The sequence below is a fragment of the Rattus rattus genome, chromosome X (assembly GCF_011064425.1).
Source record: "Rattus rattus isolate New Zealand chromosome X, Rrattus_CSIRO_v1, whole genome shotgun sequence".
Classification (NCBI taxonomy): domain Eukaryota; kingdom Metazoa; phylum Chordata; class Mammalia; order Rodentia; family Muridae; genus Rattus; species Rattus rattus.
The window spans coordinates 25,037,732-25,043,962 of record NC_046172.1 but is presented as its reverse complement, the minus strand read 5'-3'; the positions used below and the strand labels follow the sequence as shown (position 1 = coordinate 25,043,962).

Here is a 6,231-nt window from a genome sequence, read left to right as displayed (position 1 = left end):
CTGAGTCAGTGATGTGGATGGACAAACTGATTTATAATTATAATTTCATATTTGGAAAAAGGTCTTCTCTTATTCCAGGAATTAGCACATCTAAGGCAGAATGGTCTGCCTGTATACACTCTCTAATAAAGACTTTCCTCATCTGTCAGTTTCCATCTTCAAATGGCAGCTTTAGAAACTTGGGGAACTGGCTTTGACCTCCGTGGTCAATAGTGAGTTCAGATAGGGTGCACCTTGGTTGTAGGTTTTAGTATCCACAGACTTTCTCAACAGTCTCTCACAGTCTTCATTTATGGTGCCAATGGAATTTTTTGAAAGGGTAAAATATCTTGGACATAGGAGCGATTCATTAGGTAGCTGTTCTTTCCAAATGTTAACCAAAATGGTTCTACCCATCTCCCTTCCTCCCTGCCCCAATCCTTCCACCCCTAATTAATATGCCAGCAACAGCCAAAAACTACACTGTAAAAAGTGCGGTTAACACTGTGGGAAGAAGGCTGTGGATTATGGAGATGCTCTTTAAAGATCACCAGTATCTTTGCTCTCTCACACCCCAGTTGTGCAGGTTTTGTCCTCCAGTGGCAGGCCTACCATTTCTTAGCAAAGCACAGAGTGGGTGCAGTGAGACATTTACTCCTTCCCCCTCCCCTGGAATAGGTGTGCAACTATACAGCTTGGTGACTAAACCGTGTGCTGCTGCAGGGCACAGAAACTATACTGGACATCTTCTCGAGTCACCTCTGTGGTGTCAAGACAAATAGAAGAAGTTCCTGATCCACCTGAAACCCACAGTCAAAGGTAACAGGGGCTGGTACTCAACAAGGCTAATTCTTGTCTTTTTTCATCATCATCCTCTGAGGGGTAAGAATGCCATGTTAGCATCTCCTCGTGTAAAGATATGACAACCTGTGGACATTTGATATAGACTTTTTTGGCAGGGACCAGGTCAACCTCATCAGAATATTTCCATCCCATCAGAACCATCATGTATTTTGCAGGCAAATGGATGGAACTAGAAATATCATCCTGAGTGAAGTAACTCAGACCCAAAAGGACACACACGGTATGTACTCACTAATAAGTGGTTATTAGCCAAAACAGTACAGAATACACAGGATACGGCCTACAGACCTCAAGAAGGTTAACAAACAGAAGAGTCCAAGTGAGGATGCTTCAATCCCACTTGGGAAGGAGAACAAAGCAATCACCGGGAGGGAGGGAGACGGTGGGTAGAGGGAGGAAGGGAGGGACCGGGTGGGAGAGAGGACAGGGAGGGAAAAGGGGGAACATGATCAGGTATTGAGGGGGAAACAGGAATGAAGCCCTGAGGGCCATCAGAAAGAATGGAAACAGGCAAACCCCTCAGGAGGTAGGAGGTGGGGGACCCTCTAGAATGTACCAAAGAACTGGGAGGTGAGAGATGCTCAGGACTCAAAGGGAAGAACCTTAGATGAAACACATGAACCTTAGAGGAAATGTCCAACAACAGGTAGAGGGAACTGGCAGCATCCATCTCCAGTAGAAAGACAGGGCATCAAGTGGAGGGATGGGGTTGCCATCCCATAGTCAAAAATCTGACCCAGAATTGTTCCTGTCTAAAAGAACTTCAGGAACAAAAATGAAAAAGAGACTAAAGGAAAGGAGGTCCAGGGCCCAGAGTAGGTTCCGGTTCAAGGGGAGGCCTCAAGACCTGACACCATTACTGAAGCTATGGTGGACTTGCAGGCAGGAGCCTATCATGGCTGCCCTCCAAAAGGCCGGCAAGGAACTGAAAGAGTCAGATGCAGATATTTATACCCAACCAATGGATAGAAGCAGGGGACCCCTGTGGTTGAATTAGGGGAAAGCTGGAAGAAGCTGAGGAGGAAGGCAACCCCATAGGAAGACCAGCAGTCTCAACCTGGACCCCGAGATCTCTCAGACACTGGATCACCAACCAGGCAGCATAGACCAGCTGATACGAGGCTCCTGACACATATACAGCAGAGGACTTCCTGGTGTGCCCTCAGTGAGAGAAGATGCTCTAACCCTCGAGCAACAGAGGCCCAGAGAGAGGGAGTCTGGTGAGGTGAGGGTAGGAGGGGTAGGGGTGGGGACATCCTCTTTTTAGGACTGGTGGGGGGTGGGAGAAATGGAATGAGGAACAATTGGAGGGCAGACCAGAAGGGGGATAATGACTGGACTGAAAAATAAGATTAAAGAATAATAATAATTTTTTAAAAAGAAAGAAGCATGAGTTCTCTGCTGGAGTCAGTAGTTCCAATAATCTGTCTGGCTCCAAAGCCTCATGGCTTTTATAACTCTTCTTTCTTTCTCTTTGGTTTGCTTTCCTCTCCCTTCCCTTCAGAGTCTGAATCAGCTTTGCGCTTGCCTCCCTCTGAAATATCTGTCTCATGAGGTGTTTTCTGACTATAGGAACTAGGTCCGGGCGATCCAGGTTCTCTTCTGGCTCCCATGTGTTGTCCTTATCTGAGAAATTTTAGAAGATATTCTACTTTGCCCTTGATAACTCTCTGATCAAGAACTCCCCCACCACATGTTCCTCTTCCTCTTCTAGTACCTCCTCCACTTCCTTCTTGCTAGTAGCAGCATCTGTGAGTCTGAGAGGAATAGGTGCTGTGCTACTCATTCAGTTGGGCGCCCCAAGAAAGTAGAGCCCAGAGAAGTCCAGAAGTAGGCGGTGGCTGAGAGCCTAGCTGAAATGCTATGGCAGGAATGGGCTGGCCCTCCCACCCACTGAAGAAAATGGCATCTCTGCATCCTGAGTTTGGATCAAGTCCACTTCCACCCTTCCCACTCAATTCCTCCATCACCACCACTTTTCCATCCCAATTTCATGCGTTCCTTTTTTAAAAGATTTATTTTCATTTCTATGAATACACGTTTATGTTCTTGAATTAATGTGCACTGCATGTGCGCGCGCACTCATGCGTGCATGTGTGGGCGCGCAGGCTCGTAGAGTCCAAAGTGCATCGGATCTCCGAGAATCAGAGCCACAGTTGAAATGAGTGCTGGGACTCAAACCCAGGTCCTCTGCAGAAGAGATAAGTGCTCTTAACTGCTAAACCACTGCTCCAGGCTCCATGCTGTCGTTGTCGTTGTTGTTGTTGTCGTTGTTGTTGTTGTTGTTGTTGTCGTTGTTGTTGTTGTCGTTATCGTTGTTGTTGTCGTTGTCGTTGTCATTGTTGTTGTTGCTGCTGCTGTGACTGTGACTATTGCTGTTGTTGTTGCTGCTGCTATTGTTGTTGCTGCTGTTGTTGTTGTTGTTGCCGCCGTTGTTGTCATCTACCAAGTCCACTTAGTCTTGTCATCCTATCTCCCGCCCATTTAACCCTTCTTGCTCCATTATTTTCAATCCCCCCTTCATACCATCCACAGTCTATCTCTCCTCCGTTGAAAGCACCCCCAACAATCCCCTACTAGCTTCCTGATATCTATCTCTATCCCAGCTTCAACACATAGATTAACAATTCAAAGATGGCTTTCCGACTCTAGGTTATATCACTCAGGAAGTCTAGGTTGCATCACTCATTTCTGACTCCATCCATTTACCTATGAATTTCATAATTTCATGTTTACCAGCTGAAAAATATTCTATCCTATAAATGTACCAGGTTTTCATTATCCATTCTTCAGTTGATGGGCACTGTGGTGGCTTGAATAAGAATAGTCTCCGTAGGGTCATATATTTGAATGCTTAGTAACCAAGGATTAGATCGAAGGGATTAGAAGGATTAGACCCCCCCCCTCAGCTGAGCTTCCAACTTGTGAAAAAATAAAGAAAAGCTTAAGTAGTAATGGAAACCATCAACAGCAGAAAGTTGACGCAAATGTAATTGAAGGAGAGGGCCAAACTTCAGCCCCAGCAAGCAGCAGAAATTGGCAGCTTCAGCCATGTGGTTCTGGCTTTAGAGCCAAGGATAAAAGAAAGAGGTTGTAGAATCTTCCTCTGTGGCTAAGGAAAAGTCACTGAGGCCAGGTGTGTGTGTCAGGGGTGTCCCTGCAGGGAGGCCCAGGGAGGCCATTGTGTGAAGCTATGAAGATGAAGCCTGAATCGCCTTGGAGACCTCAAGATGCTGGTGATGCTAGAGATACTGTATCTCTGCCAAGAAGAGCTGCAGAGCAGGTATGGAACCAATGCGCGAGAGAGAAGTGTGCTGTAGTCAACAAAGCCGAAAGGAGTTAGAGATCTGAAGAGTGCTTTGACACCGGACTTGGAGAAGCAGGATTCAGAGTTTGTCCTGCTTGTTTTCAGTCTTGTTTTGGTCCGGTATTTCCTCACCATGCTCCTTTCCCCACTTTTGGAATGACAATGCATATTTTATGCCATTGGATATTAGAAGTATGTTATCTGATTTTTATTTTGATTTTATAGGAGAATTGCAGTTAAGAGATTGCTATGAGTCTCAGAAGAGAACTTTGGACTTTAAACAGTGTTGACACTGTGATAGACTACGGGGACTTTTGAAGTTGGAATGAATGCATTTTGATATGGCTACGAGACTATGGGGATCAGGGAGTGGAATATGGTGGTTTGAATAAGAATGGCCCCCATAGGTTCATAGATTTGAATGGTTAATCACTATAGACTGGTACTATTACAAAGGATTAGAAAGACAAGAATGTATATAGCCTTGTTGGAGTAGGTGTGCCCTTGCTGGAGGAAGTAGGTCTCTAGGTGTGGACATTAACGTTTCAAAAGCCTAAGCCAGGCCCAGAGTCACTCTCTATCTGCCTGCAAACCAGGATGTAGCTGTCACCTACACTCCAGTGCCATGTGTGATGCCATGCTCCCTGCTAAGATAATAATAGACCTACCCTCTGATACTGTAAGCAAGTACCAATTAAAACCCTCCTTTAATGAGAATTGCCTTGATCAGAGTTTCCCTTCACAGCAATAAGACAAGAATTGTCTATTTAATGCTATATCCCACCTTTAAATTTGGGTTGTTTTCTTTATGTTTAACTTTTAAGTTCTTTTATATTCTCAATACTAACCTTCTATCAGATGCATAATTGGTAACCATTTTTTCCATTCTGTAGACTGCCATTTTGCTGGAAAGAAGGTATCCTTTGCTACACAGGAGCTTTTTACTTTTATGAGGTTCTGTTTAATTACTGGTTTTAATGATGGTGCTATCAGGATCCTGTTCAGAATGTAATTACCTGTGCTAATGAGTTCAAATGTTTTCCTGCTTTCTCCTCTCTCAAGTTCAGTATATCTGGTTTCATGTTAAGATTCTTGATCCATTTAGAGGTGAGTTTTTGCTGGGTGATAAATATGGATCGATTTCTATTCTTCTACATGAAGCTAGCCATCCAGTTTGGCCAGCACCATTTGTTGAAGATGCAGCGTCTTTGTTAAAAATCATGTGCCTCTAAAAGTATGGACTTACATGTGATTCCTCAATTTTATTCCACTGATAAATGCCTGGTGTTTATATGCATGCTGTTTTTTCTATATTCCTATATTTCTATAGTGTATTATGAAATCAATGATATCTCCAGCAGAGTTTTCACAACATATTTAAATTGTATTGATCAGTAACCAGCTATGGCTTCTACTCACTAGCTATCAGCAGCACTCTCCCCTCAGCTAAAATGTCACTAAATGTTGCCAAATGTACCCAGGGGGAGTGAGTTCTTTTCTCACTCGAGAACTGAAGGCCTAGAAGAACTGAAAATAATCCATTTCAAATGAATCTTAGAAGCTTATGAAAGAGAATTTTCATTTAGCTAATATTTCTACAATGACCTTGTGACAACAGTTCTTATAGTAATGAAAAACCTGTGGAGTTCTAAGGTTCTAATGTCACAGAATAGACTGGGGAAGGGAAGGAGTAGCACAGAAAGAAGGAAGGAAAAACATGGAGAGGGGGATTGTTTCAAGAACCCTGAGGATCCTGACTTTGGGAACATGTCAGTGTTGGATTATGACACACAGCAGACAGTGCCCTTGAGTTCAGGGTGCAGGGAGACCAATGTTGCTCAGTCCTAGACCTGCTAACATTTTCACAAAAGTATTTAATATAACAAGTAACAAGCAACAGATTTCAACCTCTGGTGAGCTTATCGCTTCAATCATCTTTCTTATTCACCAAGACTGTATTCCACCAGGAGCCCCATTTAATTTCGATGTTTCTAAATTACTTAATTTTTAAAGCGTCATTTATTTTTATTTTTATGTTTATGTGTACACGTGGTTTTATATCTATGCACCATGTGCATGTA

General features: G+C 43.6%; 1 pseudogene; it reads right to left on the bottom strand.

Annotated features, from left to right (window-relative positions):
- Positions 1-792: 792 nt before the first annotated feature.
- Positions 793-2,629, bottom strand: LOC116889076 (annotated as a pseudogene).
- Between the last annotated feature and the right edge of the window lie 3,602 nt (positions 2,630-6,231).